We start from the raw sequence: 12,043 nt of genomic DNA on the forward strand, positions 1-12,043 counted from the left end.
ATGGGAGTCTCCTGCTACCCTTGGGTGTTTCTTACTGCATACTTGCTGGCATCTTTATGTTACATTTATTAGGTTAATAGGCCAGAATGAATGGGCAATGTTCCCTCAATGAGATCTAATGATGAGGTGATAGCTGAGGATTTCTTTGAATGAGATACCCATCAGAATTTCTGAAAGGTCTCACACAAACACACACCTAAGGGGAATGGTCCCATCTGTATTTTGTATTTGGTAAGAGACAAAGAGCTCTAAGTCAGTAGAAGACATCTTGGGAGTGTCTTCCTGAAGGCATCTTGGGGATCTGATTCAGAGCAGCAAATTTGCTGTCTTATTGGAGTGCCTGCTTCTTGCTTGCACGGACTGCTTATGAGTGTAAAGTAGGACCTGTAACTGAACCTCCCAGGGGAAAAAAAAAGGAAATTAACCACATGATTTTGGCCAAAATCATATGGTCAATTTCATTTCCTTTGATCCCCAGGGCAAGGAAAGGAAATTAACCACATGATATTAGCTAAAACTGTGTGGTCAATTTCCTTTCCTTCTTTTGGGCGATCAATTGCATGAGTTTTGGCTTATGCACATTGGATTTTGCATGTACAGCTGCACATATGGATGCTCCAGTCCTGCAGAAAAAAAGGAATAAATTGGTGATCTTCCCTTACTTTTTTTTTTTTTACAAATGGCTGGGAGTGTTATAATGCATTTGATTTTTTTCTCTCTCTCTCTCCAGAGGTAATCTTAGATGTGGAGTGAATGAAGTGGAGTCCGTTATCAACCCATAACATCTGCTGCAGTGTCAAGTGATGAAACGAGCGGCTCCAAAGTCCAAGACAGCTGCGATGGCTTTCTTAATACAGTTGGGTATTGTGCAAACAAACAGGCGCTGATACAGTCTATGCCTGTCACAATTATTCAGCCGAGTGATACATCTTCCTGTATTAGCTGCTTGAGCAGTCCTATTTCGGTTTGTTTGTTTGTTTATTTGTTTGTTTGGGGGAGGGGGGATTTGCTATAACAACAAGGGGGAGAGGGAAAGTTAACTACTGCTTAACAATTGCTACTCAGCTCCTTAGCCTCAAAGCAGGAAAGGAGGAATGCTGGAAATGAAGAAGAAGAGGAGGAAGAAGAAGAAATACAAATTAAAATTGGGCACTGGAGCAACAAAGCAGAAACTTAAATAAACATGATAAAAGTCAAAGGAGCTGGCTTCTCTCTACAGGAGACAGGCAGCAAAGAGAATACCTTTGCTAACACAACTTAAAGGCAAAAAGGCAGCAGCAGCTGTGGCTGCATATGTATATACTAGGGATGGAGGAGAATATCGGCTAAATCGGATTTAGTACCGGATTCTGACTGATTTCAACAGTCTGCTATCTTTTCAGACCAGCGCCTGTAGTATGGTATGGATTTTTTTTTTGCAGCGGGCCATGGCTGTAATCAGCACAAATTTTGGGGGGGATTTTTTTCCTGATTTTACATAATTGTCCTCGTAATTTCCTCTAAATTGATGCATTCGTAACAGTGTGTAGCTGTGATAAATAGGAAAAGAAATAGGCCCATGGAACACCATGATCATTTACATAGGCATTTATGTTAAAAATTAGGCAATTTTTTTCACAACCCCCCCAAAAACAAACAGTGGATCGAATCGGCAAGTACCAAAGGAAGAGGGAACAACAGAAGGGCAGATTGGGATTGAATGACAGACTATTGGAATACAAGAGGATCGAAACTAGGCAGCGAGCCCCATTAGTATGTATACAGAAAGCCAGTGTGCTGCAGTGGTTAGAGTGCTGGATTAGGGCCCAGGGGATGAGGGTTCGAATCCCCACTCAGCTGTTAATCCCATTGGGTGACCTTGGGCCACTCACGGTCTCTTAGCCTAACCTGTCTCACAGGGCTGTTCTGAGGATAACATGGGAGAGAGACCACCATTTACACCACCTTGAGCTTTTGGGAGAAAAGGTGGGATATAAATGCAATAATAATATAATATATGCACAGTTGCACATAGACACCTACACCTTCTTCTTAGAATCCTTTATTGTTATTATTACTAGAAAGAAGTATCTAGTCCTCATTATTCCAGGTAAAATTTTTGAAATGGTAATATTCTGAAAACAGTAATAATATAGACTACCAGGTTCTGACTAGAGCAGACCTGCACAGCTTGTGGGCCACTAAGCCAAACATCCATGATGAGCAGCCATGATGGCTGCCTACATTCTAGGTGCTTGGCAAACTGTCCCCAGTTTCATTCTGAGACAGGCAGAAAAACCAGGAGGACGATCGTGTCAATCATTACATATCACTGCTGTATTGCAAACTGGAAATGAAACACCTGTGTATGTTCAGAAACATCAGTTCCTGCAGAGGAGCACAGAAACTGTAGTTTCCTGTGCCTCCCAGATTAAACCATGACCCATGGGAAACTGCAGCTCTCATGATCCCCAGCTGTTATTTCCTTCCAGGACACATGGGGCCCTGCTTTTACCAAGTCAGACTACTAATCTATCTAAATAATTTGTTATTGTGGACACTGACTGGCAGATGATCTCCAGAGTTTCAGACAGAAATCTTTTCCCAGCCAACCTGAAAATGCTGTGGATTGAACCCTGGACCTTTTGCATGCAAAGCATGTGCTTTGCCACTGAGCTACAGTATTTGGGCTATGGACAGATGACACATGGATGCTGATGTGTTTTAATCCAGACATGTAGTTGTTGATGTGTTTTCATCTCTTTTTAAGTTTGCTGTCAATTTCAATTATATTTTAAATGTTTTTCACAACCCCAAAAAAAACAAACATAGGGTTTTCATGGTAAGAGGTGGTTTACCATTGCCTTCCTCTAAGCCTACGGCACTCGGTATTCCCAGGTGGTGTCCCATCCAAGTACTAACCTGGCTTGACCCAGCTTAGCTTCTGAGATCAGATGAGATTGGGAGTGTTCAAGGTAGTATGGCTGTAGCAAGGGATATATAAATGTTATTAAACGAATTTTAGCTCCCTCTCCCTTTGGATTCAATTCGGGAGACAAAGGAAATCAGAAAGCCCATGCTCCTCAGCTTCATGTCCAATTAAGGAGAGGACAACAAGCAGACCTTTCCTGTGCCCAATGAGCCCTCTGTTTCTGGTTACCCCATCCTGTTTCACAAGGGTAAGTTTTTTTGCTTAGGAAGAGGGTGGGAAAATGGCAGGAAAGGAGACCGTGCATCATCTCTGTCTTATGTTTTCTCCAAAAAACCTCAAGTTTTTTTCCCAAGCATTCTCTAGGAAAGCTGAATGAGGAAAAAAATAGATTCCAAAGATCAAATTACCCTTTGTCAGTGTCTCAGCTTGTAGGGAGAGTCACCTGGTAGCTGCAGTCAATGTTTCTGGCCCTTATCCTTGGTAAAGTTGAAAATATGGACCCTATTACAAGTTATTTGCTCACCACAATGTTATGGATTTTGAACATAGTCATTACCCTAGCCAAGGTCCAGATGGCTATTCATGGATCTAAAAACCTGACCACATAACCCTAATTGTCTTTATGGTAAAGTATGTGGATTAGCCCTCCCAAGACTGTACCACTTCAGAACAAATAGATCACATGTTTGAAAACGCTACTACATACAGAAGGTTAGCATGTCAGGAAGAAGGCTAATCTCAGACTGGTCTCCCGGATGAACCATCTTTATATGTGTGTGTGGGGGGGGGGTTGTTGTTTGGAGAACACAGATCCGTAATTTCTCCCCTGCCTTCACATACTGAATGGTATGTTCTTGAGTGAACTGTACCACACTCTCCTCTCTTCCCCATTTTCTTCCTATGCAGAAACCTACATGTCGATGCCAACATTGCAAATAGGTACTCATGAGGCTAATACGTTAACTGTACATTTCAAGTGTTCATAGAATAGTTTGGGAATAGCCAATCCATGATGTCGTCCAATTTCCATGGGTTTTACTGGGGGAGGTGTTAGGGGAAGAATAATGAAAAACAGCCTAGAGGCTAATGAATTGCGCATAATCTGATGCGTATGTTTAGTCCTGCTTATATAATCATGCAGAAAATGCATAAAGACTTCACAGTTATGTAGCTGTGTGCCCCTACTCAGTAGTGCTGGATAACTGGGTCAACATTACACAGCACCGGGTGGTTTTAATCTACATTTTGAAGGATGCATGATGTGTTGGTTATGGCATGACCAGGTTATCCAAATTCTCTTTCCAGCTGTGCAACAGAATTGTTATGGAATGTTGTGCATGTGTCATGTAGCTGCTGCAACTTAGTCCAGTTTTATTGGTTATAAAATGTCACGATTCCAACAAGATGAGTTGGAGGAATGGAACGTGCGTACATTGCAGTCTGGCCTGAGGCAAAGCCAAGAGTTCTTGCAGCATAAGAATAAGACGACTCTTTGCTTTGTCTCAGGCCAGACTGCAATGTACGCACGTTCCAAACAAACAAACAAAACCTAGTTAATGACCTCCCTTAGCTGCAGCTTCCGATCCTAAACACATAGCTGTTTATTCCTGGTATGTCTCTGCTTTTTTCTGCAAGAAGTTATTAACCTTTGAAGAGGTTTCATTTGATTCAGAATGCAACTACTGCAATTTCAACTGGTGGATCTCATTCAGACCACAACACACCAGTTCCACTGGTTGCCTGCTCACTTCCAAGCTCAGTTCAAAGTGCTGATCCTTTAACCTGCCTAAACGAAGAAGGAGCCTCTACTCCAGTACCAACCTGCCCAGACTCTATGGTCATCTGCCAATGCCTCCTCGATCTGGTGGGCACCAACAGGAGAGAAGGCTTTTTTCAGATACGGTGCTTCAGTAACAGAGTGTCCACCCCAGAGAGGCTAACTGTAGGAATCAGACCAAGTCCATTCTAGTCCAGCATTCTGCTCCAATGGCCTGAGAAACCCACAAGGACATGAGGGCAATTGTCAAGTGTTATCGTTTAGGTGCCAGGCAAAAGGAGAAGAAACCCCTTGTTATTCACTTTGCATTTATTTGGTGCTTTTCTTGCTGCATAGTTTTAGTATGTGAATATAAGAAGTGTCCTGCTGGTTCAGGCCAGTGGCCCATCTAGTCCAGCATCCTATTCTCACAATGGCCAACTAGATTCCTCCAGGAAACTCACACGCAGGGGGTAAAGGAAATAACCCCTCTTTCACTGTTATTCATAAAAATATAAGAGCCCTGATGGATGAGACCAGGGGCCCATCTAGTCCAGCAACCTGCTCTCACCGCGGCCAACCAGATGCCCATGGGACATCCATTCAAGCATGACCTAAGCTCTCTCCCCTCTTGAGATTCCCAGCAACTAGCATTCAGAGGGATACTGCATCCACCAGCGATGGTTGTACATATTTTAACTGTATGCTTGTTCTTGTGTATTGTTGCAAACTACCTGGAAATCCATTTTGATGGCAGTGTGTAAATATTTTGAATCTATTATTTATTTATTTATTTATTAAACTTGTATACCGCCCCATAGACGAAGCTCTCTGGGTGGTTTACAACAACTAAAAACAAATACAATTTAAAATACATCTTTTAAAAACAATTTAAAACACAATTTAAAAATTTAAAACAATATAGAACACATGCTAAAATGCCTGGGAGAAGAGGAAAGTCTTGACCTGGCGCCGAAGAGGTAACAGTGTTGGTGCTAGGTGCACCTCATCAGAAACATCATTCCATAATTTGGGGGCCACCACTGAGAAGGCCCTCTTCCTCGTTGCCATTATTATTATTTGATTTATATCCTGCCCTTCATCCCAGTGGGAGCCCAGGGAGGCAAACAAAAGCACTAAAAACGTTAAAACATCATAAAAACAAACTTTAAAACACATTACAACAAAACATCTTCAAAAAGTTACTTTAAAACAGCTATCAAAACATCTTCTGAGATTAAAAACATTTTTAAAAAGAAAGTTTAAGAACATATTAAAAAGCAATTCCAACACAGATGCATCAGATTGTGCATTCAGAATATGAAGCTGCATGCACAATTAAGCTGAGAAGAACCATTTTTCTCCCCCGGATCTTCAAAGATGCAAACTGCCTATCCTGTGGCAGGACCTCTACTTCTTTGTATTATCCCTTGAACCAGTCTGCAGAGATGAATCCTTGGCTGAGCAAAAAAAAATGGGTGTGGATAGCAGGCTTCTTCTCCTTTGAAGCAGAAGAAGCTGGAAAGCAAACTGGAGGAGTAGGATCGCAAACAGCCAAGTGTGGACTCTCCCGATGCTTTAAACGGTTCCCTAATGTGTAATATTTTGTAATACAAATGGCAACTTATGTTACATTGGCCACTCTTGGGCTATAACATCTATCAAAGCAAAGCAAATTGGATGAAGTCCTGAGTTTCCATTTACTTTATCTATCCAGGCACATCAATTCTTTTTACTCCATGCTGATAAAGTGGAGCTGCCCCAGACAAATGAGCTGGCGGAGCTGACATAATGTCTTTGCCAGAAAAGAAATGCTCGATGTTGAAAGTACAAAAAAAAGAAAGAAAGAAAGAAAAGAGGCAAGGCTTTCATTCTTCCCAGAGGTAGCCATTTTGCTGCACCTAAACTTGAGCAATTTACTTTTTCTTTTTTTAAAAAAGAAAATGGATTTACATTTATATTTATTTATTTGTTGATCATCTGATGCCCAGGTGTTAACCACTGATGGGCAACCTCAAGGCCTCTGTTCTTACATCTTAACTTTAAATGAGGCTTGGACACAACAGCCCTCTACGAGAGGTCCTCTGGAAGTAGAGGCCAATGGTCAAGGATGATGACATTCACAATGCATGCAATCCAAACCCAAACCTATCACGATGAGCAGCTTTGGAATAGGTGAGTCTTGGGCTGTTGTGGCTGAGCAAGGGAGATGCCAGCATAACTCCCATTAATTGAGCTGAGCTGCGGCTACGTTGGCTCAACTGGTGGTACTTAAGCTGGCAGAACTTACCTCGATGGAAGTCTTAAAAAGGGTGTGGCGGGGCAAGGAGAGATCCTCAGCAGTCAGCTGCGTGTGTACCAATGTGTGTATTTACCGAAGTCACAGGCTTTTACCCTGCATTTAGATCACTGAGACTTAAGACTTAGTAAATTAAGAAAAGCTACTTTATTTATAAAAATACATAGTAGATAGGAAAGGCATACCTAGTTCTAACTAAGTTGGAGGTGCAGTGCCCAGATGTGGGTATTGCCCTCATGGCTCAGGAGAGAGAGCAAAGACAAAGATGTCTACTCTCTCCTAGGACAGTTGAAGAAGAAGACAAAGGAAGGAGGGGCAGGTCAGCATCCCTGAGCATATCAGTTTACAACAGAAGAAAGTTAGGTAGAGAAGCGCACAGGTAAAGGTAGGCAAGCCTAGCCAGCTGGAGGACCCAAACCCTATCTTCCTTCTGGGATACAAAGAAAAGAACCCAAACAGGAGTTGCTCTTGCCCCACTTCCAACAAGACTTACATCCATTCCAAACCTCTTTCAGCCTAGTCATGTTAACTGCAAAAATAGTGGCGTAAGTCAATTTTTATTTTAAAGGGTTGTCTTCCCTCTGCCAGAGAGCCAGTGTGGTATAGTGGTTAAGGTGCTGGACTATGACCTGGAAGACCAGAATTTGAATCTCCACACAGCCCTGAAGCTCACTGGGTGACCTTGGGCCAGTCACTGCCTCTCAGCCTCAGAGGAAGGCCATGGTAAACCCTCTTTGAATACCGCTTACCATGAAAACCCTATTTATACCATAAGTTGGGATTGACTTGAAGGCAGTACATTTACATTTTTTCTCCCCTCTGCCAGGCTTGGATCAGCTCAACAAGTGACAGGCCTGGAACTCCTGGATAGGAGTCTGGAACGGGGGCAACTTCCTATACTTAGAATTTCTATTTTAGCATGCAGAATTTCCCAGCCCCTGAAACAGAGGGAAAAGAGGACCAGTCTTAATCCGTGGTAGCTGGTGCCCTGTGGAGCAAAAGCATGGAGACCGACTGCAAGTAGAGTAAACCAGCTCATTCTATTTCGGTCCCCATCCTTCTCCCTGCTGAGTACCACAAGGGCAAGGACTAAGGAGGAAGAAAGCATCTGGCAGTGCCACCCCTTGGACTGCTTATAAAAACAAAGGGAGGCGTGGGCTGGTTGCGGGCTGACTGAAGTTGGTGGGGCAGTACCCCATTTGTCCTAAAGGTCTGGCTTCCACTGGTCTTAATCCTGGATCTGACGGCAGGAGGCGATGGAGGAGTCAAAACACCTCCCCACTGCTTCTGCCATCATTTGGCAAGACCAGGTATGACTTACCCATACGTAAGGACTACATCAGCTCTCTCCAGTGCCCCCGTTTTATTATTCAGCAAGTCCCATTTAGCAACTGTTACTTCTCGTCGTGGAAGACAGCTTTACTGGCCTCTCTTCCAGTGTGGTCTTACTAATGGATGTGGACAGCAAAGAGTCCAGGAATACTAATGCATGCATAATAATGCATAATGCAGAACTTTTTAGGAGAAAGAGTCAGCATTTCTGCTAAGTGGTACCCTCTTTGTTCCACAGCAGCAAAACACCAAAAAACCAAAGCAAAAAAGAAAATATTATTCTATTTGTTATTTCCAGAGGGGTAGCTGTGTTTGTCTCTTCTAGCGTAAAAAAATTGTGCATTTTTGTCTGTGCTTTTCTGCATTTTATCTCCCTCTGACCTTGATGTTTACAATTTGTCCTCATACACACTATCAAACCATGTAAGCACACACACACAGACACACACATCTGTAACTCAGGGCTGAAGTCCATGAAAGCTTATGCCATTGTACTTCCAGTGTTCTGGAGGAATCATGTCAAAGGGACGCAAAAGTATTCATCTGTACAAAGTGAAGGCAAGCAAAGGTTGACTGGGATCCAGAGCTTGGAAAAGTTACTTTTTTGAACTACAACTCCCATCAGCCCAATCCAGTGGCCATGCTGGCTGGGGCTGATGGGAGTTGTAGTTCAAAAAAGTAACTTTTCCAAGCTCTGCTGGGATCATGCAAGTGACCTGCTCAAGAAGCAATAATTGCCCTCACTTTCTATTGGCTGTGCTGACCCCTCAGTGATTTCACTTTGCCAAATCTGATTGGCTATGTAGCCCTGGGAAGTATCACGTTTGCCATATGAACCCTGATTGGCTATGTATTTTTTATTCATTTAATTTTATTTAACAAAAATTATATGCCCCTTGATTGTAATAAAACTGCAGAGCAGTTTATAAATTTATCAATAAAAGACAATTCAAACAGGTATTTAAAAACACTCAAAATTTTAATAGAATCAACAACTCACTAAAAAAAAAAGATTGAAACACCTGCAATTTGTACATGTTTGGATAGGCTTGCCTAAATAAAAATGTTTTAAGCAGGTGCTGGAAAGAATATAGCAAAAGTGCCTATCTGATGTCAATAGGCAGGGAGTTCCAAATATAGATGTGCCACACTAAAAGACCAATGTCTTCCAACTGCAGAATGGGTGTTATGTGGCATCTTCAACTGTGCCAGTATGTAGCCCTGGGGAGTATCACATTTAGGGAGCAATCCTACATCGAGGAAACCGGCATAAGTTAAGGGCACAATCCTATAATAATAATGGACTGTCTTCAAGTCAATCCCAACTTATGGCTACCCTATGAATAGGGTGTTCATGGTAAGCGGTATTCAGAGGAGGGTTACCATTGCCTCCCTCTGAGGCTAGTCCTCCCCAGCTGGCTAGGGCCTGCTCAGCTTGCCACACCTGCACAAGCCAGCCCCTTCCTTGTCCGCAACTGCCAGCTGGGGGGCAACTGGGCTCCTTGGGACTCTGCAGCTTGCCCATGGCTGCACAGGTGGCAAGGCACGTAACCCCTGAGCCACTCACTGTGGGGGTGATCTTTAGCTGGCCCTTGACACCCAGGAGGCACGAGTGGGGATTTGAACTCACAGACTGTGGACTCCCAGCCAGGCTCTCCTCCCCTTTGTGCTATACCAGCTGTATATTAACTTAAAACTGGCTTAAAGTATGCCAGATGCTAACTCTGTTCAGGAGCCCTTGGGAGGGGAGAATGCCGGCTGAGCTGGCAGAGTTTTTTCCCAGCTTAACTTATGCCAGCACTGGAGGTCACATGATCAAACTGAATGGAAATAGGATGTGGTGTAAGTCCCTCTCCAGTCAGTCCCACCCTGCCACACCCCTGCCACACCCCTGCCACATCACTTTTTGGGGATTTCTGCCAGCTTAATTTATACCGGTCTTGGCTGAGCCCCAGTTTAGCCAGGTTGGGCTGGCTGAGCCCTGACTGAGCTGAGATAATGTACTTATGCCAGTGTAGCCTACTCAACTCAAACTATTTCTTTGTTGATTCAACTCAACATACAAAACAACTTTGTGAACTCCAGTTCAAACCGAAGGAGGTTAATTCTTTGTCACCAAAAAAGAGGAAATGTATCACCAGAAAAAAAATAAGGCAAAGAAGGAGTCATATTTGCATACTATTTTCATATGCTAATTTACATGTACAGATACAGAATTAGAAAATAACAAGTATAATTTAAATAGAACTATTGTATATTTCACCAAAGCAGGGAAAAGGTGACCAGTGGGCCTGCTCAGTCTGCTGCCGAGGTCATAACTGTTGAGGAGAAATGTCAAGGCCTCTCATGCTCTTCCTTCTTAAGGATCTCTAGGTTCTCTAAATTTGTATAAATGAGCAGAGATCATCAATGGTCTGAGATGCATGTGTGCCAGTGTGTGCGTTTACCTAAGTGGCAGGCCTTTACCCTGCATTAGGATCACTGAGACTTAAGACTTAGTAAAATAAGAAAAGCTACTTTATTTATAGAAATACATAGTAGATAGGAAAGGCATACAGGGCCAGTTCTAAAGGACGGCCAGGTGGGGCACTGGCCCAAGGGCCCCTGAGGCTACAGGGGCCCCCTCTGCTCCCCTGCCGCGGATCACATGGCAAGAGTTTCAGAGCGCCTGCCATTCCCTTGCTTAACCTACCTTGTTCTGCAGTTGCACATGCAGCGCTGCCCTTAACAAAGATAGTGGCTGAGGTTTCCCTAAGGGGCTGAAGCCTCTGCCGCCATCTTGGCTGATGGCACGCATGCATGCTGTGCATGTGCATCCCTGCCATGAACCAAGATGGCGGCAGAGGCTTCAGCCCCTTAGGGAAACCTCAGCCGCCATCGTTGTTAAGGGCAGTGCTGTGTATGCAATCGCAGGACAGCTGAGAAAGGTGGGTTAAGCAAGGGAATGGTGGGGCATGCAATCCACAGCAGCAATCCTGCCATGAATCATGGAAGGGGAGCACCGGGGCCTGGGGCAGGCTTGTGCCCAAGGGCCCCAGCATGTTCTAACTAACTAACTAAGTTGGAGGCGCAACACCCAGAGTTGGTTATTGCCCTCATGGCTCAGGAGAGAGAGCAAATACAAAGATGTCACCTCTCTCTTGGACAGTCAAAGAAGAGAAGAAGGAAAGGGCAGTAGGAGGAGGGGCAGATAAGCTTCCCTGAGCATATCAGTTTACAAGGAAGGAAGTTAGTCAGATCACAGCACAGCACAGGTAAAGGAAGGCAAGTCTAGCCATCTGGAGGACCCTAACTCTGTCTTCCTTCTGGAGCACAGACAAAAAAACAAAGCAGGAGTTGCTCTTGCCCCACTTCCAACACTATATTGTTAAACCAGTCTGGGAGCAGATAGCCCTTTAACCAGAGGACACCTTAAAGTAGAGGACTGTCCCTCTGACAAGCAGGATTCATGGCCTTCCTAGTCAAAGCTTATCTTCCACTCCAAGGCTCTTGGACACTGCCATGGAGTTTCATCCTGATGAACCCACCGGGGCTGCATTCAGACATGGGGTGTATTGTGTTACTTTCCGTGATTATAGTGTTAATCACTAATTAATTATAGTGATTTCGCACTGCAGTATCTGTTGTGTTATGGAACCGTTGGGTTTTTTTCATCAATATACCGCCGCGTCGTGCTAAATTTCATTCACACCAGTGGACACAACAACACACACCCTTTATGTGCATGTGCACTTCTGTGTGTTGG

At 43.7% G+C, this 12,043-nt stretch overlaps 1 pseudogene; it reads right to left on the reverse strand.

Moving 5' to 3' along the window:
* Positions 1–2,852: 2,852 nt before the first annotated feature.
* On the reverse strand, positions 2,853–2,971 carry LOC133363481 (5S ribosomal RNA; annotated as a pseudogene).
* Between the last annotated feature and the right edge of the window lie 9,072 nt (positions 2,972–12,043).

Source organism: Rhineura floridana, chromosome 8, assembly GCF_030035675.1.
Source record: "Rhineura floridana isolate rRhiFlo1 chromosome 8, rRhiFlo1.hap2, whole genome shotgun sequence".
Lineage (NCBI taxonomy): Eukaryota > Metazoa > Chordata > Lepidosauria > Squamata > Rhineuridae > Rhineura > Rhineura floridana.